Raw genomic sequence first — 27,593 nt, forward strand, 5'->3', positions numbered from 1 at the left:
TATCCAAGGACTTCTGAATTATTACAGAAGGTCTTTTCTGGCCTAGATAGGAGACTTTTGATGGAAACCTGGCTTGTAGAAATTAAGCAAGCAACTTTTCTCCTGACATTTCTAGACCTTTGCAAGCCATAAAATAAGTATTTGCTCAGATGAATAAGGAGCTTGGTTACCATCTTCAAACTTGGGCACAATGAGGCAGTCTCCTTGACATGTAGCCAGCGTGAAAGAGAAGATGATCAGGCTGAAGAAGACTCTCTGAAAAAGGAAGATAAGAAAAAATCAGCCACCAGAGAACTTACTAGTTGTCTGAGAAATTGGCTGTTCAAAGTCTTTCTAAGGTTCTCTTTGATAATGTGCTGGTCTTGCTCATGAACTTTGGAAAAAGCCCTCGAGGTTCAGTTTACTATCTTGTGAGTATTCGGATCTCCTACTAAATAGCTACAAAATAAACAATATCCGCTTGAGCCCTTGCCCAAAAGTCACACCAACAAAGTCGGGATTTTGCACTCATCCCACACCCCCCAACATGCTATTCATTGCTTTTGCTACTAGTTCCTTTTGTACTATCCCCCTTCTGGGGTTCCAAAGAACCTCCGATGGCATTTGATCTTCACGTATTTATGTATTTCTACCTTTATTTTATCTAAACAATGTACAGAATGATGCCCCTATTATTTTCCCCACAGCCACAACCCTATAAGGTGGTTCAGTTGAGAGAGAGAGATTGTCTCAAAGTGTCCATCTCATTCCTCCAGCCATCCCCTTGTTCGGTCCAAGTCTCATCAAGCTCTTGTTGCAAAGGGAGAGCAACAAATTGTACTTACCATCTTGGCTTTGGGGAACATCCAGGAAACTCTTGGTAGGGAGGAATGACCAGGAGTCGCACTTCTCTCTGAGGTCAGCATGAAATCTGCCTTCCGATCTATGCAATTTATACAAAAGATGGCAATGTAAAAACCGAGACCGCCCCTTGTGCACTTTTTTTCATTTCTGGCAGAAAGTTGTGCCAAAATAGCCGTTGCCAAAAGGAAAACATTTCCATCATAGATAGCTGGTGCTTCTTTTGTAGATGCAATAAACAGGAAGTATTTCATCAGTTCCAGAACAACACGGTAAGGATACAAAATCTCCAGCAGAACGTGAGAGGTTCATGCAGCCAGACATCCAGGCTCCTCCTCGATGGATGCCGCCTGCCCATCTGGAGTCCTCAAGATGGTAGACCCCAGGCAATTGGCTGTCCTACTCTTAGAAACCATGGCTCAATTAATGCATCGAGTTCCTGCCTGGAACCTTTCCTACATTGCCTGCACTGCATCCTATCTTGACGGCACTCGCATCTCAAGCAACGAGCTGTATTCCAGGCGGATCCAACGAGATGACTTCTCCCATCCTATCGATCAATGCAGTGTTTGGCCTCAGCACGTCACCTAAGAGAAAAGACTCCAGTTGAACCCAAATCACCAAACCGTACCAAGAAACCAACTCCTACAGTTGCAGGCTGTTCTGAGAAATCTGCTGTTGCACAAGTGTGACAAGGATATCACTTCTCTGCATTTGTTACTTATTTCCGAGATTTGTAAGGAGCCCTGATTATCAAAGGACTTCTGTATTAATCCAGGAGGTATTTTGTGGCCCAGTTAGGAGACTACAAGCCTGGGTTGTAGAAATTATGCAAGCAGCCTTTCTCCTGGCATCCCTAGACCTTTGCAAGCGGTACGGTAATGATTTGCTCAGATGAATAAGGAGCTTGGTTGCCACCTTTAAGCTGGAAGTCAAAGAGATGCAGCGTGCACGCTCCTTGGCACGTAGCCAGCATGAAGGAGAAGTCGGTCCAGCCGAACTTTGGAAAAAGCCCGCTAGGTTAAGTTTGCCATCTCCAGAGGGTGTGCTGTCGGATCTCCTTTGCACAACGAGGTCAGCCCAGAGCATCGCCTCCCCTTTCTGTGCAAGCCGCACACGAGAAGATAATCTACTGCGAGAAGGAAAATATTTCCTTCATAAACACCTGGTGTTCGTTTTGTAGATGAAGTAAAGGGGAAGCATTTCATTGGCTTCTGAGCAACGTGGTAAGAAAAAAATGAAATTATGGCTGGATGGAAACTCTCCTGCAGAACGTGAGAGGTTCAAGCAGCCAGACATCCAGCCTCCTCCTCACCTTCCCCCAAGATGCCCCCTGCCTATTTGGAGTCCTCAAGATTGTAGACCCCCTGGCAATTGGCTGTCCTACCCTTGGAGGTGGGACTTCCTCACACTATTTCCTACCATCTCACAAGCCAGAATCATCCTTGGGTGCCTTCGTCCTGCGTTGGCCCTGCATGCTGGCTCTCTGCCCTCTGGCACTGCTTGAGGGGAGCTGCGTCCTCTCCCGTCGATCTCCTGTAAGAGACCTTCTGTTAAAAGTGCAAAGAGCTGCTTTGTCCAACTCTTAGTCCTTGTTGAGATAAGATCCCCACTTTCCAGGAACACTGAGATGGCTTCTTCCAGGTGGTTATTGGCCCAGAACAGCAAGAAGATTCCATGAAAGAGAGAAAAGAAATGTGAGTCTTCTGGAGTGAAAGTCTGGAAAAGAAAGTTCACAGCTTTCAGAATGCGGAGAGGAAATCTGAGTCTGTCACATGGCAGAAGGGGCAGAAAATCTCTTTAAATGTTTTTTCTCCTGAAGTCTGAAGGGACAGCTTGAAAGAAAGGCCCGCAGATGGAGGTCAGGACGGAAGGTCCTGGGAGGCTGCAAGTGACAGAGCCTCTGGGATCACCTGCCTTGAGCTGAGGGACACTGTCCCTGTTCATCTATGAGCTCTAGATCAAGGCAAAGATACCTGGAGAATTCTTTCAAGCTTTCATAATGATTAAAAGATTCATGATTTCCAAAATGCATCTTTATAGAGATCTGTGAACAAATTACTTGAGGGAACGCGAGGATCTGAAACGGGGGTGGGATGGGGGGTGGAATATCAAAATCTGCAAGGTGGCATCCCTGACACTGCACCCGCCGTTTTGCTGATTTTGACCCACCCCTCTGGGATACCCATGATGTAAACTCCCCATTCTGAAGCACTGGCGGCATCATCATATTCTTCTGCTCTGCGACGTAGAGTTGCGCTGTGCTAACAATCTGCTAATGTCAAATCCATTGGCCAATATCAAATCCACAGGCGGCTCTAATTTTATTTTGTTTTTTCTGTATCAGGAAAGTGAATATCTTTGGTGATTTCTCTCATCAGTGCATATATTTCTATGTATTTGTCAATGTACAAGCTGCCTCTATTGTCCATGCAGGTCTAGACCATATGCAATTAAGAGAATGAGAAGCAAATGGGGTCGTGGTGGGGATTGTGTTGCTTTGCCTATGGGTGACGTGATTGTTTTATTGCTGTTTTCACTGGTTTTCTTGTGAGCCACCTAGAATTACTGTATATAAGCTAGATGACCATAGAAATCAGTCAATCAGTCAATCAATCATTCAATCAACATCCAAGAAGAGAAACCTGTACAAACTGCTTTTAGTACAGTGGGGACAAAAATACGGAGAACGCCAAGGGCAGTATCTAAGAAATTAGACATTCTAATAAAATCTATTCTAAGAAACTAAGATGAAACAATGCAGGTAACGGCATTAATTACATTATGATTTAGAGTTCCTTTTTCTGATGGTGGAATGCCTCATTGTCTCTGAAATGTTCAGGCTGGTGTTTCAGGTTTATTCTCTCTGAAATGTTGTCAGGCCAGAGTTCCTGGTTTCGTTTCCTTAGGAGAATGGGCTTGCAAGTGATCCAGGCCTTTAACATGGGACTACGGCTTCTCCCTCTATCTGGCTTTGCAAACTGAGTCTAAAGCGATGTTGATTTTTCCTTTTGAGAGTTAAGCAAATTAAAATCTTGTATATGATTTATGACAAAATTAAGATCTGCCATGTCTCTTATTTCTAGTGCATGAACAGTAATTGAATAGTTTTTTGGCAGAGAATGTAGGAGCAAACCATAATCCTGCCTTTTGAATTTGCTGCCAAAGAGATGTGAATGTGGCCTGTGCCTTGCAGTGGCCTGGTTTTTTAATATCCTGGATCAATCCGCCTTTCAAAAGGCAGCACTGTTTAAATCTATTTCGTACGGCAAACATGTACTGTTTATGTATTTCGTCAAAGGCTTTTTCAGCATCTGATGATAAAATTACAAATTGATCTTTGTTTCTATTCATTAAAGATTCATTAAATCTGCAATTAACCTAACATTGTCTGCTGCTTGCCTAGTTTTTATAAACCCTGCTTGATCATTCTTAATAACAAACAATATTGCTTACTGTAATCTGTTTGCTAACACTGCTGTTAAAATCTTTGTATCAACATTAATCAATGATGATAATTAGCACCCTCAGTGTAATATTTACCTGCTTTTGGTATAACTGTAATATAAGCCTGATCAAATGCCAGTAATAAAATTCCCTTACGAAACATCTCGTTACAGACTTGGCAAAGTTTTGGCATCCAAAGATCTAAAAATGTTTTCTACCACTCAATAGGGAAGCCATCTAATCCTGGTGTTTTACCACTTGCCATATTTAAAATTACTTGTTTAATCTCTACCTCAGATAGTGGAGCAAATAAGAGATGTTTTTGTGTGTCATGTAAATGTGGTAGGTTAATTTTGTTTTAAAAACTTTCTGTATCTTCATTCAGAGATATTGGTATTAATAAAATTAATATGCATTGAGGTTTTATACATTTCATCTCTTTCACCTCTAATGACTGGAATCATTGCCCTATTTTTCTTTTGCTTTAAGCAATTAGGCAAAATTTAACCAAGCTTTTACCAGGTCTTTCTCTGTTTTCCCGGTATCTCTGTCGTAAATATAAATTGTCTCTGCGGTGATATTATACTAGTTAATTCATATTTCCTTTTCTGTATTCCTCTGTACAAACTGTAGATGGGCATCTAACCCTCTATGCCCATAAATATTTCAATTCATCTTTCTAATTATTTTCCCTTTTACTTTTGAACTTATTGTTGTGTGGTGCATAAGCAATAATTCAACCTCGAATGTATGCTTTATATGCTTCCCATTCAAACATTTGGGCACTTGATGTTTCTGAATTCAAATGAAAATATTGTAAGGTCTCTACCGGCCTTTGTTGTACAAATTCTTTATCATTCAATAGGGAAACATTGAGATACCAGTTTCTCAATACGGTAACCAGTTTCTGAAGCACACATTTCAAGGTGATTGCACTATGATCAGATACAACAAACATCAATGTTATATTCTTGAATTTGATGATAGAAAGTCAATGATATTAAAAAAGCATTAAGCCTAAAAAAATTCTGATGTACGTTTGAATAAAATTCTCTTTCAGTTGGATACATCAAACGCCCAGGGTCTACTAATTCAATTCTTCCATATAAGTCTTAATTGTTCCCCTCAGGAATCATGGTTTTTTTTCAGTCCCAATGTTGATTAATGTTGATTCATTAACAGAGGTTTATCCTGTTCCATTAGATGAGTCTCTTGTAGATAAGCAATATGTGCCTTTAAATATGCTAAGATTACGTTTTGTTTCTTGGATTCTCGTAACCCTTTTACATTGGGTCAAGACTGGGTCACGATTCCTTCTATGTGCTGCTTTATCAATCTGTTTCTACCAGTGACACTTTGCCGGGTAATTAATAGGCATGTCCTCCATGAATATGTTTATTGCTTTTGAAAAGCTCTCCAGGTCAGTGGCTTGCCTCCAGTGATAAAGCATGGCTCGATTTATAAATTCTTTTCTTAAAGAATTCATTAATTTTAAAAATTAATGTATATTCTTATTAAATTAATTAATTGTAATAAATTAATTGATCTTTGGTACATTTATAAAGTTGTCTTAATTTGGGCTACGCATATTTTGGGAATGATTTGGATGTGATGCTTTGGAACATGTGGCACCTCTCTAAAGGAGATGCATCTAACCCTAACATTCTCAGGTTCAGCCCGGTTCAGCGCATGCCAGACAAGCTAGCCGCCATTCTGCCCAGCTAGGATTCTATTATCTTGTAACAAGCGGGAGTTCCCCAGGCGCCGCAGGCATGCCGCCAACAACAGCAACAAAGAGCTCCACAGTTCAAGCCGCGATCAGCCGCCCATCAAGCGCAATCGTGAGTCAGCCGCACGGGACCTGCCTCGCGAGCAAGACGGCCAAGAAACAAAGGACTCTGACTGAACCTGCCATCGAACGGAGGGGGGGAGAGCCAGGGGCGAAAGGCGGGGCTGGCAAAGCGTGGGAACGGGTTGCCTATAAAACGATATGTAATCTGTGCCAAGCCAACCCTGGCTTCGTTTGTATCTATCCGCATTACACCGGAGTAAACCTGTTTGACTGCACCTATGTTTCGTGAAAGTTTCATTCGGCGCTGAATGTGGCAACTCTTACAAACATAACTCACACCCTGAAAAAAGGACCAGCTCTTTTAATGCATCATCTCCTTAAACCAGCCACATCTTCAATGAGACTCATCAAACCAGCTCTCTCTTTTGTCAGGCACAAAAGCCTGAAAAAGGGTACAGCTGCTTTAAGCAGGTGCTGCACTCTGGCATGTTCTAAAGCATCTCCTCTAAAGAATGTCTGAAGTGTTAGTATCCTAATGTTTATATGATATTTTATATATTTAAATTGATTGAATATGTGCCATCAAGTTATTGTCGACTCCTAGTGACCACATAGATAGATTTTCTCCCTGACGATCTATCCCTAACCTGGTTCTTCAGGTCTTCCAATGGTTCACAGGTCACCTCTTCACCTTGCTACTGGGGTCCTCTTTCTTTCTTTCTTTCTTTCTTTCTTTCTTTCTTTCTTTCTTTCTTTCTTTCTTTCTTTCTTTCTTTCTTTCTTTCTTTCCTTCCACCTTTCCAAGCATTAGAGCCTTCTCCAGAGAACTGGGCCTTCACATGATGTGTCCAAAGAAGGACAATTTGAGCCCGGTCATGTGTGCCTTGAGTGAGAACGCTGGGTAATTTTGTTCAATAATTCATTTCGTTTGTTTTTTTGGCTGTCCAAGGAGTATTCTCCAACAACAGAGTTCAAAAGCATCCATACTCTCCCTATCCTGCTTCTTCAAAGTCCAACTTCCACTTCCGTAGAATATCACAGGAAACACCATGATCTTTGTAGGTATCAACCCATCATGGCGTCTGAACATCATTTCCAAGGCCTTCTTGCCTGACCTACTGAGTGCTGGTCTGCAGCGTATTTCTTGACTGCTTGTTCCTTCACTGTTGATGGTTGATCCTAAAAGGCAGAACTACCCACCGCTTTGATATCTTCATTGTCAGTTCTAAGGCCGGTTGTTCTACCTGTTGTCATTAGTTGGGTCTTCTCGATATGTAATTTTAGTCCCATTTTTTCACTGTGCTTCCTGTGGGCGACATTGCGGTAGCAAGGAGATGTTCAGTGAGGCTTGTGGTGTGTTTTGTGGCGTTTGGAAGGTTTTTGTGGCATTTGGAAGGTTTTGGAGGTTTAAAAATAAAATGCACATGTTTCAGAACTGTTTAGCCGTATTTACATTGAGCCTTATGGGGGAAATTTACCTCGTGGTGCGACCAAATTCGGAGGGCGGAACGGATTAACCGTATTTACATTGAACCTTATGGGAAACTTTACCTCGACTTGAGACCAACTCGAGTTGCAACCAGGGTCATGGAACGGATTAAGTTCCTAACTAGAGGTACCACTGTATCTTTGGTTTCAGCCCTTAGAAAACTGCCTTATGCTGTGTTAATCCAGTGATTTCTCTCAAGCAGCATTATGAGCATTGACACTGATCACCAACAGTGATCATATATATAATGAATAATGTATTTTTCTGTTCAGTGTATGAGTTGCTGCCTCCATTGTCCCAGCAACTTTAGGCAATAAGTAACATATTAAAATAATAAAATGAGTAGCAGATGGGGTCATGGTGGGGACTGTGTTGCTTTGCCTGTAGGTGACGTGATTGGGTTTTTTTTAATTTGTATTAAACAAGTAAAATATCCAATTTACATAAAACAATACAAAACATAAAAATCAGACAGACATCTAAAAGCCTTTTACAAAAGACATACCTTAAACAAAACAAAACAAATAAACAGAAAAAAGAAAAGAAAAAGAAAAAACCACGTAAGCAAACAAAGAAACTTCCTACTTTCCTTTTGAGGAAATTATTACTAATGATATAAACATTTTCTGTATTTAATTTCATTCTTATTATTTCAATATTATAATATATCCATTTGTATATTTTGTGTTTTCTCAATATAGTCCAGGAAGGGTTTCCAATTATTTTGAGATTTGTCCATATTATTGTCCTTTATTATTGTTCTGTAAGTTTTGCCATCTGGACCAAATCAAGAACTTTTATCGTCCATTCTTCTATTGTGGGTATATAATCTTCTTTCCAATGTTGTGCATATACAATTCTAGCTGCGATAATTAGATGTAATCATATTTTCCCATGTTTCTGTTGGAGTTGATTGTCCATAAATCCTAATAGATAAAATTCCGGCTTTTTCTCAATATTTATCTTTAACATAATACCAATAATCTTATGAATTCCATCCCAATATTTTTTTGCTCTTCTACAGGTCCACCAGATATGGAAAAATGTTCCTGTTTCCGTTTTACATTTCCAACAAACATTTGTTATATTCTATTCATTTTACATAATTTTTCTGGGGTAATATACCACCTAAACATCATTTTATAGAAGTTTTCTTTTAAGTTATAACTAAGTGTAGTTTTTAAGTCTTTTGTCCACATCTTTACCCATTCCTCATATTTAATTTCATAACCAAAATTTTCTTCCCACTTAATCATACAATCCTTAATTTTGAATTTGTCTGTTTTAATTTGTAACAATTTTTTATAGATTTTTGATATAAGATGGTCTTCCTCCTTCAGTAATGTTTTATCCCATTTATCGAATTTTTTGGAAAATGTAAAACTTTTTGTATCTTTTTTAAATTGTACTACTAGCTGGGCATATGTAAACCAATTACAGTCGTGTCCCTCCTTCGTTAATTCTTCCCTTGATTTCATTGAGTATTTTAATTCTTTGAATTTTAATAAATCTTCATCTTTAAGCCAATTCATATTTTCCCAGTTATCATTTCGTGAGGTAGCCTCTTGAGGAGAGGTCCATAGCGGTAAACTAGGTAACAAAATTTGTTTATATTTGTCCCAAATTTTAAGTAGTGATTTTCTTATGACATGGTTTGTGAATAATTTATTAGCTTCCATCTTGTTATACCATAAATAACCATGCCATCCAAATGTATTATTATGACCCTCCAAATTTAATAATTTACTATTCTTTAAGGTAATCCAATCTTTTAACCATACTAGTCCACACGCTTCGTAGTACAATTTTAAATCTGGTAGACCTAAACCTCCTCTTTCTTTTGAATCTTGTAATATCATAAATCTTATCCTTGGTTTTTTTCCTTTCCATATGAATTTTGATATATCTTTTTGCCATTGTCTAAATATTTTGTCGGTTATAACTATTGGGATAGTTTGAAAAAGAAACAAAATTCTAGGCAAGATATTCATCTTAATCGTAGATATTCTACCCATCAAAGATAATTGCATACATTCCCATCTTGCTAAATCTTGTTTTATTTCCTTCCAAACTTTTACATAGTTATTTTGGAATAGATCAACATTCTTTGATGCTATTTCAATACCTGGATATTTTATTTTCTTAACATTTTGAAAGCCAGATTTAATTTCAAGAGTTTTCTGATCCCTTGTAGACATATTCAGATTCATCATTTTGCTCTTTTGTTCCTTTATTTTAAAACCAGCCAATTCTCCGTATTCTTGCAATGTCTTTAGCAATTTATCTATTGACTTTATGGGATCTTGGAGAGTAATAACCAGGTCATCTGCAAAGGCTCTTAGTTTATAAATTTCCTTTTTAATCTTTATACCTTGTATATCTTTATCCCCTCTTATCTTATCTGTAAGTACCTCCAAAACTAGAATAAATAATAATGGGGATGATGGACATCCTTGCCTTGTGCCTTTTTCTATAGTGCAATCCTCTGTTGCATCCTGGTTAACTATAATCTTAGCCTTTTGTATTGTATATATAGCTTTTATTGCTTTTATAAAATTTTCTCCAAAATCTCTAATCTCTAATATTTTAAATAAAAATTCCCAATTCAGATTATCAAATGCCTTCTCTGCATCGAGGAATAATAACATAATTTGCTTTTCATTGTGAATATGAGCATATTCAATTACATTTACTACCGTTCTTATGTTATCTTTAATATTTCTTTGAGGTAAAAATCCATTTTGGTCTTTATTTATTATTTCTTGGAGAATTTTCTTTAATCTATCTGATAAAGTTGTAGTGAAAATTTTATAATCACTATTTAATAGTGAGATGGGTCTATAATTTTTGCATAAAGTTGGGTCCTGATTTTCTTTTGGAATTAAAGCAATATTTGCTTCTGTCCAAGATGTAGGGATTTTTACCCATTAATATCGAATTTACTAGGTCCCTAAAGGGTTCAATCAACATTTCCTGAAATTGTTTATAGTATATTGCCGAAAAGCCATCTGGTCCTGGGGTTTTCCCCGTCTTCAATTTTTTGATTGCATCTTTGATTTCTTGTATTGTGATAGGATTGTTAACCATTTCTTTATGATCCTGCGTTATTTTCTTTAAGTTGCGCTTTTTAAAATATATTTCTATTTTGTCCTCTGATATATTTTGTTGTTTATACAAATTTGAGTAAAAATTGTGAAATGCTTTTAATATTTTTATTATCTAATAACTCCCTTTCATTTTCATAATATTTCTTTTCTCTCTGTCTTTCCTTAATTTAAATGCTAGCCATCTTCCCACCTTATTCGCATGTTCCAAGTTTTTTTGTTTACTAAATCTTATTTTCTCCTCTATATCTTCGGTCATAAATATATTTGTTTGTTGTTGTAATATTTTAAGTTGTTGTTTTAAATTCTCATCATTCGCTTGAGTTTGCAGATCCTTTTCTTTATTCTTAATTTGGTCCATTAAACGTTGAAATTTTTGTTGGTTAGCCTTTTTTAGATTGCTATTTAGAGATATAAAAAGACCTCTCATATATGCTTTACTTGCATCCCATACTGTATCAATATTTACCTCATTATTTAAATTTGTTTCACAAAATTCTTTTAATTTTTTTTTGCAACCTTCTACTTTTTTTTCATTTCTCAACAGAGCTTCATTTAATCTCCATCTATAAGCTCTGGTATGAATATTTAATATTAAGTGCACGGGATTATGGTCTGAGAAAAACTTGGGAAGGATAGATGTGTCTTTAATTTTGTTTGTTAAGCTAGTAGAGACCCATGTCATGTCAATTCTTGAAAATGACTTAAATCTATTTTGCGTTGTGTTTTTTTGTAAAATCTTCCAACATTGTCCTTAACCATTCCCCCTCCCCAATTTCCGATCCCCTTCTCTGCTGCTTTCATTTTTTCATTTTATATTCTTATAATATTATTGATAATATCTTATTTCTTATTTCTATAACTGTAACACAATTCTATATCTTATTTCTATACCCCTAAATAACTATCCCCTAACCTCTTATATACTTAACTTCATCTATACCTTAGTCTATAGCTTGGTTAGATATTTGTTCTTTAAGTCTCAATATCAGTCTGCATATCAGTTTCACTTTTCCTTGAAGAAGATGGCGTCCGGAAATAATTAATTAAATGATTTTCAATATCTATTCTTAATCCCAAACGGAAAAGTTTTCATTCAGAATCTTACGACATATTCCTCTTCTGGAAAGTTTTCTTTAAGTTCTTTCTTTGTTCAATTAAATATTTATAAGTAGAAGAGCTGGCGATGCTGTCTCAGCGGTTAGGCTGCTTACACGCAGCTCGTAGTTTTCCTCCCTTCAGTCTCTTGGCTTCCCTGCTCGTTCTTAATACAGCAGAGTCAAAAGGCAAATACTCTGCTGTTTTTGCCGTCCCGAAGCCGCAGGAGGTCTCTATCAGAAGCGCTCTTCCCCGGCGCTCCTGCCGTCTTTCGCTCGTTCTCCGTACTCCGCGAAGACTGGTACTTTTCCGCAATGTAGTTCTTCTCCCTGTGCGAGATCTTCTATTCTCGCCCAGTCGCCCCACTCGTCCTGGTGACATGACTGTTTTATTGCTGTTTTCCCATTGTTTTTATTGTAAGCCTCCTAGACTTATTGTATAAAAGCTAGGTGACCATAAAAATCAACCAACCAACCAACCAATCAATCAATCAATCAGCAGTCAAGAAGAAAAACCTATACAAACTACTTTTACTATAGTGGGGACGAAAATGCCAAGAACACCACGGGTAATATCTAAGAAATTAGACATTCTAATAATATCTATTCTAAGAAACTAAGATGAAACAATGCAGGTAACGGAGCTAACCAGGTGGGCCAATCAGAAACAGGGACATAAACAACTCTGATCAAGAGAGGTCAGGCAGGCTGCCCCACGTGGAAAGCTGGCAAACCCATTCTCTGGGGTCAGATTCTTGATGATGTTACCTAGTTTGGTAATGAAACGTTTGCAAGAAGAAAACCAAACTCAGGCACGCCAAGATCCCAGTATTTCAACCCTGAGCTGCATATGTACTCAATGGTTTTCCCCGTGACACTCTCTGGAAGTGAAAGTTGGACTTTAAAGAAGCGCGGGCATTGCCATTTTTGAACTTTGGTATTGGAGAAAAGTCCTGAGAATACCATAAAGAGCTAAGAAAACAAACAAATGGATCATCGAGCAAATCAACCCAGAGTTTTTTCTCGAGCCAAAATGATCAGGCTGAAATTATCCTACTATGGACACATGATGCGAAGACCCAGCTCTCTGGGGAAGGCTCTAAGGCTACATGGTCACTAAGCCACTGACTTGTTGGGACACAATCATGATCAACAATTCAGTCATTGGGCCTCCTGAAAAAATAAATCAGAGACATTTTGGCACTTTTCTAAACAAGAACAGGGTTGGGAGCATTAGATAGGGATTAAGGTGTTGGACTTGTACAGGGGAGACCCAGCTTCTAACATGAAATCAGGACACCGTCATCCAGCATGTAGTAGGTAACACATGCAGGATAGAGATTGATAGTGGGACAGCAAACATTATGCTGGTCAAGTTTTCTGCCCAAAAAGGAAAGTAGGGAGGACTAGAGAAAGTCTGCTTGATTGCTAGCTGCCACAATCTACTAATGTGAATAGCTTGACTCTGTTGCAGTCACACAACATCCTTGACCTGGGTAGTGAATGAATCCTTTTCGTGTTTTGTTCAGCATCCTATGAGCAAAACGTTATGGTTAATACTAATCAAGCCAAAAAGAGAGATGAATGTGGCATCAGGTTTGCACTGAGCTGATTTTTTAATATCTGCTTTTGGAAAGGGAGCAGTGTTTATTTTGGGCGGTATCTGTTATTACCCTTTGTTCAAAAGCCATTCTTTGACTTAAAACAATATAGTTTTTATGGCTAAAAAATAAAATGCAAGCACCTAGATTTACAACAGAGATGGTCACTATTACAAAATAGATCTACCAGGGTTACGTTTGCAAGAGCCTCCTCCTACTCCTTGTGCCTCAACTCACTTGATTAAGTACTTCTTATCAATACTCCTTCATGTTCAGTTCTTTATAGGGAAGGAATGCGTACAGGGAGATCTGTTTAGTTTCTTCTTCCTTTCCATTGTTTGTTAACTTGTTAGTAAACAGCAAAACTGTAGCACACGTGGCACAAGATTGCTGAATTGATTTAAAACCAGAATCAATTAAATGTACTGGACATGTTATCAAAAAGGCCATGGTGTCAAATTGAAAGTACACCAAGAAGCTGCATCATTCTTGAGGTTCTTCCTCAATTGCACACCCTGTGGAATGGGTTTTGTCTAAAGTCCTTATAGCTTTGCAGCCTGCTTCTGCTCCAGTTGTCAGGCCTGCATTCTGATCGGCCTTTTCTGCATGGATGCTCTTGCGGGCTTGGTCCCTGCCGTTCAGTCATCACGGATTCTCCTCCTCTCCCACTTCCACTGAGGCACAGACTATGAAAGACATTTGAATATTGACAGAGCATTGTAAAAGCACAAAGCTACCCTGGATGTCATAGCACATGTGATTAGGTCAAGATTCCTTCCATGTGCTGCTTTATCAATGTGTTTCTACCAGTGACGCTTTGCCGGGTAATTAATAGGCATGTCCTCCATGAATATGTTTATTGCTTTTGAAAAGCTCTCCAGGTCAGTGGCTTGCCTCCAATGATAAAGCACGGCTCGATTTATAAATTCTTTTGTTAAAGAATTCATTAATTTTTAAAATTAATTTATATTTTTATTAAATTAATTAGTTTTTTGTAAATTTATAAAGTTGTATTAATGTGGGCTGTGCATATTTTGGGAATGATTTGGATGCGATGCTTTGGAACATGTGGCACCTCTCTAAAGGAGATGCATGTAACCCTAACATAACTCACACCCTGAAAAACGACGGGCTCTTTTAATGCGTCGGCTCCTTAAACCAGCCACATCTTCAATGAGACCCATCAAACCAGCTCTCTCTTTTTTTCAGGCACAAAAGCCTGAAAAAGGTCACAGTTGCTTTAAGCAGGTGGTGCACTCTGGCATGGTCTAAAGCACCTCCTCTGAAGAATGTCTGAAGTGTTAGTAGCCTAATGTTTATATGATATTTTATATATTTAAATTGATTGATTATGTGCCATCAAGTTATTGGGCCTTCACATGATGTGTTCGAAGAAGGACAATTTGAGCCTGGTCATGTGTGCCTTGAGTGAGAATGCTGGGTTGTTTTATTCAATAATTTATTTGGTTTTTTTTTTTGGCTGTCCAAGAAGTGTTCTCCAACAACAGAGTTCAAAAGCATCCATACTCTCCCTATCCTGCTTCTTCAAGTCCAACTTTTACTTCCATAGAATATCACAGGAAACACCATGATCTTTGTAGGTATCAACCCATCATGGCGTCTGAATATCATTTCCAAGCCTTCATGCCTGATCTACTGAGTCTTAGTCTGCGGCATATTTCTTGACTGCTTGTTGATGGTTGATCCTAAAGGGCAGAACTAGCTACCGCTTTGATATCTTCATTGTCAATTCTAAGGCTGGTTGTTGTACCTGTTGTCGTTAGTTGGGTCTTCTCGATATTTAATTTTAGTCCCATTTTTTCACTGTGCTCTTTGACTTTTACTACTAAGGCTTGCAGATCCCTTGCATTTTCTGCTATCAGGGTAGCGTCATCAGCATAGCACCAGTTATTGAAGTTTATTCCTTTCGTTTTAAAATCCCACTCGTCTTTTTCCAATCCAGCTTCCCTTAATATATATTCAGCATGTCGGTTGAGTGAATAAGGGGAGAGTAGGCAGCCTTGTCTGTCTCCTTTGCCAACCTGGAAGCCATCCGACTGCATTTCAACTAGAATCGCATAGATGTATCGATTCCAAGTCCCAATACAATTATCCTTTTAGTTCACATCATAGTCCCAGTACAACTGCCCAGAAGTATCCACCATCAATCACACGGCTTTCTCAGTGGGATGAACTGGGAGGTACCTGTATCCTGAGGAATGCCTCTTCCAGTCCTCCTGTTTTAGTGCAGTTGTTCGTTAACTTGTTAGTAAGCAGCAAAACTGTAGCACATGTGGCACAAGATTGCTGAACTGATTTAAATCCAGAACCAATTAAATGCACTGGACGTGTTATCCAAAAGGCCGTGGCGTCAAACTGAAAGTACACCAAGAAGCTGCAGCATTCTTGAGGTTCTTCCTCAACTGCACATCCTGTGGAATGGGTTTTGTCTAAAGTCCTTATAGCTTTACAGCCCTCTTCTCGTTCATGTTGAGTTCTTTATAGGGAAGGAATGCGTATAGAGAAACCTATTTAGTTTCTTCTTTCTTTCCATTGTTTGTTATCTTGTTAGTAAACAGCAAAATTGTAGCACACGTAGCACAAGATTGCTGAACTGATTTGAAAACACAATCAATTAAATGTGTTGGAAATGCATTTCCAGTACAATTGCTGAAAAATACCCACAGTCAATCATACTGCTTTCTCAGTGGAAGGAACACCTTTGGCCTAAGGAATGCCCCTTCTGGTCCTCCTGTTTTAGTGCAGATGTATGCTTAACTAGTATAGGTTAGGTGGAAAGGTTTCTCACATCTATCTATCATCTATCTATCTACCATCTATCTATTTTCTTATTTTCTTATGCTTACTTAACAATAAAAAAGACGTTTTAATAGATTTTTAGATTATATGTTTGTCTTTCCTGCGCATCTAAAAGAGAAAAATCTCCAAAATACTCTTCTGCTTTATGGTCTGGATATTGTTGAAAAAGATTTCTGTTGTAAATGTGGGCTTTATAGAGAACTCATGATCTCCAGGCTCAAAATAAACTAAATCATCCCGCTGTCCATCCAAAGCCACGTCTCTCATTCCAGTTTCCAGTTCTGAAGATGGCCTTACTTCACACCGCGTAACATTGTCAATATTCTTATTTTCAATATCCAATTTTGTTTCCAAATCAATATCACTATCAAATCTGTCTAATTTTTTCTCAAAGGCTTCAAATTTAGTTTTTATCAATTGTAAAATTCTAGTAGTGAAATCTTCCAGTAAATGTGTAAGTGTCTCTTTCAATTCCGTTTGCTGAACTGCGGCCATAACAAGCCTTGGAGACAAGGGGGAAAAAATGGGTAAAAAGCAAGGTCTCAGAGTACCCTTGTTTACAAAGCTCCTCCAATCAACATCATAGCAAAGTTTTTTAAAAAAGCAGCTTTCCCACAGAAATCTTGAACCAGCAATCTCAAGCTTCAATCTCACTAGTACAGATTCAACAAGATTAACTTTTTAAAGTCCAAAAAGAGAATTCACTTGTTTCATAAAAACACCCAATAATTCAGCCCTTTGAATCTTTGCTCAATATATACTGTATTTTTCCGACAATAAGACGCCCCCATGTACAAGACGACCCCCACTTTTCCAGCCCAAAATTAAAAAATCAATATTTTAAAGATAGTGCAGAACACATTTTTATTTAGTAATTAGTTAACATTGAGCTGATACACTTGGTGGGAAGAGGTCCAAACCGTCTCTCTGCAGCTCTATTTCCAGGCTCTTTTGCTTAACTGATTACATTCAAGCACGAGTGAAACTGCAGATAGCTTGTCTCTGCAATCAGCCTACCTCTAATCGGTTTGTTCAGCATCAGCTGACATCAGTTACGCCAGGCTTGTGATTGGAGGAAGTCTGTTTGGGAGACAAGCTATTTCACTCGTGATTGGAGGCTAGCAATAGGAGGAAGCCTCTCTGCAGAAACAAAGTTTGGCAGTTTGGAACTGCGCGATTCTCGGCTGACTTCCTTGAATAAGACGCCCTTCAGTTTTTAGGGTAAGGATTTTAGAAAAAGTATCATCTTATAGTCGGAAAAATACGGTAGATCCCAAAGTCCAAACCAGGTTTTTTTATTAAGTAAGCGTTGAAAATATGAAAAGCACCTAGAAGATACTCTTATCTGTTGCTGAAAAAAACCTCTCTTCATCTGAAAGAGTAATAGAACGTTTCAAATGTGTTTTAGAAACGGGGAGGTCGGCTTTAGTGTCCTAAATTTCGGCTACGCCACAGCCTCGAACAAGGTGGAGAAAGCCCGTCTCCCAGCCACTCACCGCAAGTCGATCACAAAGACGTCTGCTCCGGGGTCTCCTCGCAAGAAACGGCTGTCCGGAGAGCATCTGGGTTGATTTCATGGATACTCCTGTACATCCGGAGAATTCTGCAGGCTACAGGGATCCTGCCCTAAGCCCCACAGCTACTGCGTCGAATCCCAACCAGACGAATCGGTTATATTCTTGTCAACAAGAAACAATCATTTAGACATGCCCTCACGGCATTTATGTTGTTGGAGATGCAGTGAAATTAACACTTTATTTACATATATTGTTCCATTTCGGTAAAAAGCAGTTAAATGTATTAATGCTGACATTTAATATTTTCAGATGTACATTCTTTCTCTATGACATAGGAGTTGAGTTAGCCCTCCTTCCCTCCCTCCCTCCCTCCCTCCCTCCCTCCCTCCCTCTCATACACATAAACTTTCACATACACATATACAGAGCCTCGCATTTCTTCCACATTTTGTGGCTTTTGTGCCCTAGACGAACACAGAGGGCTGGATTCACAAAACAGAGAAAACACTTTCGTGTCCACTGTTTGCCTTCCCAGAACAACCTTGCTAACTGTCATGAGCCCAAAAGGCTGGACAGGCTGGACTTTGGTCTGACCCAACCAGATTCTCTTATGGCCCTTCCAGAGACCCCGCCTCAGGCTTGTCCTTCCATCCATGACCCACATATAGAAAAGAACCCATGAGATCAAACCTTTACAAATTCCAAACCATTTGAACATATTATAGAGACATCAAGGACCTAGCACCCCAGCGATGGCTCTCTTTGAACCAAGGTTTCCCTAGTCTTAGCCCAACATTTATACTGCACTCTGCTGTTCTTCATGAGATGTCTCTTTAGCAAACGCAATCATCCTTGTCTAGTAACCCTCCTTCTAGATAAAAACGTGAATAAATATGAATTGAAGAACCTTGTTGTGTGATCTCCAGTTCCAGTATTACCATGTTCAGAGCATGTCTTTTGAATTTCTGAAGATAGTGCCATTAAAAACCAATATCAAGTTGTTATTTCATAAGAAGAAAAGTCCAGAAAAAGACTAAGATGCTTATGTGAGAGATTTATTCAGGTTCTTCTATGTGAAGAGATGAGAATCCAAGCTTAGGGACAAGGCTTTGATGGGTCATCAAGCTGATAGAATTCATATTCACATGTTTCTGGATTTACCACTCCTTTGCATCCTGCTCTTCGTTCAATACCAGTGGGTCTTTAAAGGAAAAAAAGGGGGGGAGGGGGAGAAGGAGGAAGAAGAAGAGGTTGTGGTCAAAGTTCACCTTAATTGGACTTGAGATCTTCTAAAGACCCCTAACATCATCTGCCACTCTGGAACGTCAACAGAACTCTTGAAACATCCTGGGAGAAAAGTTGATTCACCCAAGGCTTTGCTTGATTCCAAAAACCAGTTCTTGGAAATCCTCCTATGCATGGAGAAATCTCAAGATTGACACACCCAGGGAATTGATTTTGGATGCCCCGGTGTTTTCTTGTACAAGCATAATGAGCTTGTTGCAGACACACAAATATGCCCAGCAAGAGGGACAAAACCACAACACATGTGTTCCCCAGTGCTTAGCAGGCAGGAAAAAGGAAGGAAAGCAGGGGACAAATCCTGCTCCCTCCCAACCCCAGTTGCTCTATTCCCTATTTCACCCAACATTCCTGGGTCTCCACATAATGCTTCTTCCTCAGAGTTGGGAAGATAAACATATGGCTGAACGTCTCAAGAGTTCCCACGCCAGAGAGAAATAAATCACATACTGACATAGATTAGCCATGGATGATTATCATGAAATATAATTACCATCTACTGAAAAACCTTCATAGAAGGTTTATCTAGGTATCTGGGTCCATGAATATGTGCTTTCTCAATAAACATGTCTGGCTTAACTTAAGAGAAAACATGTACGAATTAACATAACCAGTGCCTGCCTGGAACCTTTTCCTACCTGGTGCAGCACGACATCCTGTGTCTGAGGCACTTGCATCTCAAACAATGAGCTGTATTCCAGGTGGACCCAAGGAGATGCCTTCTCCCATCATATCGATCAACGCAGGTGTTTGGCCTCACTGCTTTACTGTACCTAAGAGAAAAGACTCCAGTTGAACCTGCAGCTGCACCCAAATACCAAACCATACTGAGAAACCAGCTCCTACAGTTGGACGTTGCTAGGAGAAATCTACTGTTGGACAAATGTGACAAGGATATAAATTATCTGCACTGGCTGCATACCATTTAATTTTACTTATTTATTAGATTAGTAAGGACCTGTGATTATCCAAGGACTTCCGTATTAATGCAGAAGGTATTTTCTCGCCCAGTTAGGACACTTTTGATGGAATCCTGAAATTAAGCAAGCAACATTTCTCCTGGCATTTCTAGACCTTTGCAAGCCATAAAATAATTATTTGCTCAGATGAATAAGGAGCTTGGTTACCATTTTTATCCTCAGGCAGATTGAAGCAGTCTCCTTGACATGTAGCCAGTGTGAAAGAGAAGATGATCAGGCTGAAGAAGACTCTCTGAGAAAGGACCACAAGAAAAGATCAGCCACCAGAGAACTTACTAGTTGTCTGAGGAACTGGCTGTTCAAAGTCTTTCTAATGTTCTCTTTCATAATGTGCTGGTCTTGTTCACGAACTTTGGAAAAAGCCCTTGAGGTTAAGTTTACCATCTTGTGAGTATTTGGATCTCCTACTAAATAGCTATAAAATAAACAATATCCGCTTCAGCTCTTGCCCAAAAGTCACACCAACAAAGTCGGGATTTTGCACTCATCCCACACACCCCAAAATGCTATTCATTGCTTTTGCTACTAGTTCCTTTTGTACTATCCCCCTTCTGGGGTTCCAAAGAACCTCTGATGGCATTTGATCTTCACGTATTTATGTATTTCTTTCTTGTTGTTCAGTCGTTAAGTCGTGTCCGACTCTTCGTGACCCCATGAACCACATCGCGCCAGGCCTTCCTGTCCTTCACTGCCTCCCTGAGTTTGCTCAGTTTCATGCTCATTGCTTCAGGGATGCTATCTGACCATCTCATCCTCTGCCATCCTCTTCTCCTTTTGCCTTCCATCTTTCCCAGCATCAGGGTCTTTTCCAAAGACTCCTCTCTTCGCATTAGGTGACCAAAGTATCTGAGCTTGAGCTTCATTATCAGTCCTTCCAATGAACAATCAGGGTTGATTTCCTTTAAGATGGACTGGTTTGACCTCCTAGCAGTCCAGGGGACTTCTCCAGCACCACAGTTCAAAGGCATCAATTCTTTGGCGCTCAGCCTTCTTTATGGTCCAGCTCTCACAGCCATACATTTCTACTGGAAAAACCATAGCTTTGACTATGTGGATCTTTGTTGGCAAGGTGACGTCTCTGCTTTTTAATATGCTATCTAGGTTTGCAATAGCTTTCCTCCCAAGGAGCAAGCGTCTTTTAATTTCATGGCTGCAGTCTCTGTCTGTGGTGATCTTGGAGCCCAAATAAATGAAGTCTGTTACTGCTTCCATTTCTACCCCTTCAATTTGCCAGGAATTGATGGGTCCAGATGCCATGACCTTAGTTTTTTTAATGTTGAGTTTCAAGCCAGCTTTTGCACTCTCCTCTTTCACCCTCATCAAGAGGCTCTTTAGTTCTTCTTCACTTTCTGCCATTAGGGTGGTATCGTCTGCATAACTGAGGTTATTGATGTTTCTCCCTGCAATCTTAATTCCGGCTTGTGATTCTTCCAGCCTGACATTTCTCATGATGTACTCTGCATATAGGTTAAATAAGCAGGGTGACAGTATACAGCCTTGTCGTACTCCTTTCCCTATTTTGAACCAATCGGTTGTTCCGTGACCGGTTCTAACTGTTGCTTCTTGGCCCGCATACAGATTTCTCAGGAGACAGGTAAGATGGTCTGGTACCCCCATCTCTTTAAGAATTTGCCAGAGTTTGTTGTGATCCAATCGAACATCCAATTGAAGGCTTTTGCATAGTCAATGAAGCAGAAGTAGATGTTTTTCTGGAACTCTCGTGCTTTCTCCATGATCCAGCAAATGTTGGCAATTTGATCTCTAGTTCCTCTGCCTCTTCGAAACCCAGCTTGTACATCTGGTAGTTCTCGGTTCACGTACTGCTGAAGCCTAGCTTGTAGGATTTTGAGCATGACCTTGCTAGCATGTGAAATGAGTGCAATTGTGCAATAGTTTGAGCATTCTTTGGCATTGCCCTTCTTTGGAATTGGAACGTAAACTGACCTTTTCCAATCCCGTGGCCACTGTTGCGTTTTCCAAACTTGCTGGCATATTGAGTGCAGCACTTTAACACCATCATCTTTTAGTATTTTAAATAACTCAGCTGGAATACTGTCATCTCCACTAGCTTTGTTGTTAGCAATGCTTCCTAAGGCCCACTTGACTTCACTCTCTAGGATGTCTGGCTCAAGGTCAGTGACCACACCAGCATGGACATCAGGGACATTAAGATCTTTCTTGTATAGTTCTTCTGTGTATTCTTGCCACCTCTTCTTAATCTCTTCTGCTTCTGTTAGGTCCCTGCCTTTTTGTCCTTTATCATGCCCATCTTTGCACTAAACGTTCCTTTGATATCTCCAATTTTCTTGAAGAGATCTCTAGTCTTCCCCATTCTATTGTTTTTCTCAATTTCTTTGCATTGTTCATTTAAGAAGGCCTTCTTATCTCTCCTTGCTATTCTCTGGAAATCTGCATTCAGTTGCTTATATCTTTCCCTTTCACCCTTGCTTTTCACATTCCTTCTTTCCACAGCTATTTGTAAAGCCTCATCAGACAGCCATTTTGCTTTCTTGCATTTCTTTTTCCTTGGGATGGTTTTAGTTGCTGCCTCCTGTACAATGTTACGGACCTCCGTCCATAGTTCTTCAGGCACTCTGTCTACCAAATCTAATCCTCTAAATCTATTCATCACCTTCACGGTGTACTCACAAGGAATATGATCTAAGTCATACCTAAGTGGTCTAGTGGTTTTCCCTACATTCTTCAATTTAAGCCTAAATTTTGCAGTAAGAAGCTCATGATCTGAGCCACAGTCAGCTCCTGGTCTTGTTTTTGTTGTCTGTATAGAGCTTCTCCATCTTTGGCTGCAAAGTATGTAATCAATCTGGTTTCGGTATTGACCATCTGGTGATGTCCATGTGTAGAGTCGTCTCTTGTGTTGTTGGAAAAGAGTGTTTGCTATGACTAGCTTGTTCTCTTGACAGAACTCTATTAGCCTTTGCCCTGCTTCATTTTGTGCTCCAAGGCCAAACTTGCCTGTTATTCTGATTACTCCTTAACTTCCTAATTTAGCATTCCAATCCCCTATGATGAAAAGGACATCTTTTTTTGGTGCTAGTTCTAGAAGGTGTTGTAGGTCTTCATAGAAGCGGTCAACTTCAGCTTCTTCAGCATCAGTGGTTGGGGCATAGACTTGGATTACTGTGATGTTGAATGGTTTGCCTCGGATACGCACTGAGATCATTCTGTCGTTTTTCAGGTTGTACCCCATTACTGCCTTTCCCACTCTCTTATTGACTGTGAGTGCAACTCCATTTCTTCTAAGGGTTTCTTGGCCACAGTAGTAGATATAATGGTCACCTGAATTAAATTCACCCATTCCCGTCCATTTCAATTCACTGATTCCCAAGATGTCGACGTTCAATCTTGTCATCTCATGTTTGACCACATCCAGCTTGCCTTGGTTCATAGATCTTACATTCCAGGTCCCTATACAATATTGTTCTTTACAGCATCGGACCTTCTTTTCACTTCCAGATACATCCACAGCTGAACGTCCTTTCGGCTTTGGCCCAGCCGCTTCACTCTTTCTGGAGTTACTTGGAATTGCCCTCCGCTCTTCCCCAGTAGCATATTGGATACCTTCCGACCTGAGGGGCTCATCTTCCGGCGTCATATCTTTTAGCCTTTTAACATTGTCCATGGGGTTTTCTTGGCAAGGATCCTGGAGTGGGTTGCCATTTCCTTCTCCAGTGGACCACATTTTGTCAGAACTCTCTGTCATGACCTGTCCGTCTTGGGTGGCCCTGCACAGTATAGCTCATGGCTTCACTGAGTTACGCAAGCCCCTTCGCCATGACAAGGCAGTGATCCATGAAGGGGTATGTATTTCTACCTTTATTTTATCTAAACAATGTACAGAATGATCCCCCTATTATTTTCCCCCTGGCCACGACCCTGTAAGTGGTTCAGTTGAGAGAGAGAGACTGTCCGAAAGCATCCATCTCATTCCTCCAGCCATCCCCTTGTTAGGTCCAAGTCTGATCAAGCTCTTGTTGCAAAGGGGGAGCAAACAATTGTACTTACCATGCTGGCTTTGGGGAATATCCAGGAAACTCTTGTAGGGAAGAACAGCAAGGAGTCGCACTTCTCTCTGAGGTCAGCAAGAAATGCTGTCTGATTTATACCATTTATACAAAAGATGGCCATGTACAAACACAGACCGCCTCTTGTGTGCTTTTTTCCAAATCTGGGTGAAGGTTGTGCCAGAATAGCCACTGCCCGAGGCAAAATATTTGCTTGATAAATAGCTGGTGGGTGTTTTGTAGATGTGATAAAGTATTTCATCAACTTCAAAGCAACATGGTAAGAAGAAACCCAAACTATGCCCAGATCGAAAATCTCCAGCAGAACGTGAGAGGTTCAAGCAGTCAGAATTGCAGCCTTCTCCCCACCTTCACCCAGATTGCCCCTGCCCATCTGGAGTCCTCAAGATCGTAGACCCCAAGATGGCAATTGGCTATCCTACTCTTGGAAGGGGGACTTCCTCATACTATTTCCCAGGATCTCACAAGCCAGAATCATCCTTGGGTGCCTTCAGCCTGTGTTGGCCCTGCACGCTGGCTCTCTGCGCTCTGGCGCTGCTTGAGGGGGGCTGCGTCCTCTCCTATCTGTCTCTGGTAAGAGACCTTTCTGTTAAGGGTGCAAACAGCTGCTTTGCTACCACTCTTGGTCTTTTCTGAGACAAGATACCCCCATTCCAGGAACACCGAGATGGCTTCCTCCAGGTGGTTATTGGCCCAGAGCAGCAAGAAGATTCCATAATTATCTGTTTCCAGACATTGTGCAGATGTTTGCATTGGCCACAGATGTTGCTGTGAACCAGTCCTAGAGAGTAGGATCTTTCTTCCTTCTCAAGAACTCTGGCTTGGATGTCTTTTGCTCTTGAACGGCAGGAGCACCACTTGACTGAGCCCTGCAGGGCTTTGCAGGATTCTTCAAGCCTTTGGCTAAATTCTCGAGTCTTATGCCCCTTCTTTTGTGTCGGAAGCTTAAATCCCCTTTTTGACTGTCTTGTTTTGCTATTCTGCCTTTTTCCTGCACAATGTGATTCACACAGTCCATTTTCCTGGGGGGTGTCATTCATAAGTAATGCTTCATTTTGGGTCACATCTCAGTGATCGTTTTTAAACTTGACTTCACACCCTTTCTGTATCACACAGTTTACCTAAAGCAGCCTGGATTGCAAATCTGACACATTCAATGCATCCTTAACTGTTAAGTTGATTTCCTATACTTTACTAACAACACAAGAGATCTTTCCTAGTGAAGTAAGGCTTGGAGACCTTCTCTGTAACTTTTATTACTTACATTATGATTTAGAGTTCCTTTTTCTGATGGTGGAATGCCTCATTGTCTCTGAAACGTTTAGGCTGGTGTTTCAGGTTTATTCTCTCTCTGAAGTGTTGTCAGGCCAGTGTTCCTGGTTTTGTTTCCTTAGGAGAATAGGTTAGCAAGTGATCCAGGGCTTTAAAGTGGGACTGCAGTTTCTCCTTCTATCTGGCTTTGCAAATTTGCAAGTCTAAAGCAATGTTTGGTTTTTCCTTTTCAGAGTTCAACAAATTAAAATCTTGTCTATGATTTATTACAAAATTAAGATCTGCTGTATCTCTTATTTCTAGGGCATGAATGATGCTTTATTAGCTTTTTGGCAGAGAGTATAGGAACAAATCAAATAACACTTCTAGCCATATAATCCTGCCTTTCAAATTTGCTGCCATCACTTGCTTTTAATGGTTGTGCTCATTATTCTTATTCTTCTTCCCTCAGGTAATTTGTTACACAGAGGTCTATAAAAATCATTTTTTGAAACCATTAATTTTTTACGATACAGGTTTGAAAGAATTCTCCAGATAACGTTGCCTTGATGTAGAGTTCATGAGAGCAAGTTTTGTTTCATGGTTAAGGCATCAAACTAGAGACCCGGAGACAGTGATTACTAGTCCTGCTTTAGACACAAAGGCAGCTGGGTGACTTTGGCCCAGTCATGCTCTGTCAGCCCTAGGAAGCAAGGTCTTGACAAGAAAACAGCATAGACTTGTCCAGGTAGTCCCCAGGAGTTTGTAAGGAATGCCCCGTTCGTCAAGAGAAACTCTCATGACACGTGTGGTTCACAAAAGAGGTTTACTCAAGCGTTACAAACAAAGCCAGGACAGGCTTGGCACATTTACATCGGTCATTTTATACCTCTCCCCTTCCCGCATTTTCACCCCGCGATCACGTTACAGGCTGCGGATTATCAGCGCCCCAATAATCCCCCTTTATCGTCCAGATGGCAGGTTCAGCCCGAGTCCCATTGTTCCTTGATCGACCGCCCCTCTGGCGTGGGCTGGTTCCCTTGGGGTCCTTTCAGTTCGGTGCAAAACCGGGGTCTCTGGATTGCGCAGTGATCTTAGCTTCGTGGCTCGCGGCTCCGTTCATTGTTTACTCGTACCGCTTATCAGTGTAAATTAAATGCTTCCACTCTGCAGTTTCCCGTTGACTAGGCGCAGGTGGCCATTAATCAGCCGCAGCTTTCAGTTCCTCTTTTCCCCAGCTTGCAAGCAGGCAGTGGAATTGGCTCAGCACGGCGAGCTGGCTTTCCTCGGAGCACCGTGCTGGCTGAACCTGACATACTGCCCCCCTGAAAATAGACCCCCCTCCTTTTTTACTTCGGCTTCCTGGGGTACCTGTCGTAAAAGTCCCGCACTAGGTCCGGCACCTTTACATGGGCTTTGCTTACCCATTCACTGTGGGACTTGGGGAAATGTTTCCACTGCACCAGCAGCTGGATCTGTCCCTTTTGCCTCCTCGCGTCCAGTATTTGTCTCGCCTCAAAATGCTCCTCCCCACCAATCATTATGGGTGCCGGTGCCGCCTCTGCCTTGTGCCAGTTGTTCCCTGGCTGGTGCAGCTTCAATAAGCTGCAATGAAATACCGGGTGGATTTTTCCGAGGCTTTTGGGGAGCGTCAGCCTGACAGTTACCAGGTTGATTATTTCCGCGATGGGAAATGGTCCCACGAACCTAGGGCTGAGTTTCTTCGAAGCCTGGTGCATCTTCAGGTTCTTAGTCGACAGGTACACCTGGTCCCCCACCTTCCACTGCCACTCAGGGAGCCTCTTGCAGTTGGCGTATTTCTTATATTCTACTTTGGCTCCTTGCAGTGCCGTGCACGCTGCCTGCCTCATGGCATCTATCTGGGTGAACCAGGAGTCCAGAGAGTCTATCCGACATGCCGGTTGAGACAATTCCGACATGGGGATGAAATCTCACCCGGTGGCCACTTTGAACGGGGAGAAACCGGTGCTTTTGTGGATGGCATTGTTGTAGGCTACCTCCGTGAACGGCAGTAGCTCCGCCCAGCTGTCCTGCTGGTGCCCCACGTAGCATCGCAGGTACTGCTCGAGCCCCCCGTTCAGGCTTTCAATGGCTCCGTCCGTCTGCGGGTGTGCCGCGGAGGAAAGGGCTTGCTGTGTTCCTACCCACTTCAGGAACTCTCTCCAGAACCGTGCGATGAAGTTGCCGCCTCAATCGCTGACGATCTGTCGGGGTGCGCTGTGCAGCTGGTAGATGTGCTGCACGAACAGCCTCACCAACCTCTCTGCCGTGAGGACTTGCTGGCAA

At 40.8% G+C, this 27,593-nt stretch overlaps 1 long non-coding RNA gene across 2 annotated transcripts; it reads right to left on the reverse strand.

Annotated features, from left to right (window-relative positions):
- Positions 1–170: 170 nt before the first annotated feature.
- LOC148214405 (uncharacterized) lies at positions 171–18,794 on the reverse strand. Of its 2 annotated transcripts, XR_015798116.1 has the most exons (5): positions 18,615–18,794; positions 17,687–17,868; positions 2,263–2,376; positions 825–1,427; positions 171–255 (listed from the first exon to the last, which is right to left on the reverse strand). It is a non-coding gene; the product is annotated as an uncharacterized LOC148214405 (long non-coding RNA). The 2 variants fall into 2 exon arrangements; XR_015798115.1 differs by having other exon boundaries at positions 825–2,376.
- Between the last annotated feature and the right edge of the window lie 8,799 nt (positions 18,795–27,593).

The sequence above is a fragment of the Python bivittatus genome, unplaced genomic scaffold (assembly GCF_059951505.1).
Source record: "Python bivittatus isolate LINGU-HERP-01145 unplaced genomic scaffold, Pbiv_v1 ctg000680_np1212, whole genome shotgun sequence".
NCBI classification, from domain to species: domain Eukaryota; kingdom Metazoa; phylum Chordata; class Lepidosauria; order Squamata; family Pythonidae; genus Python; species Python bivittatus.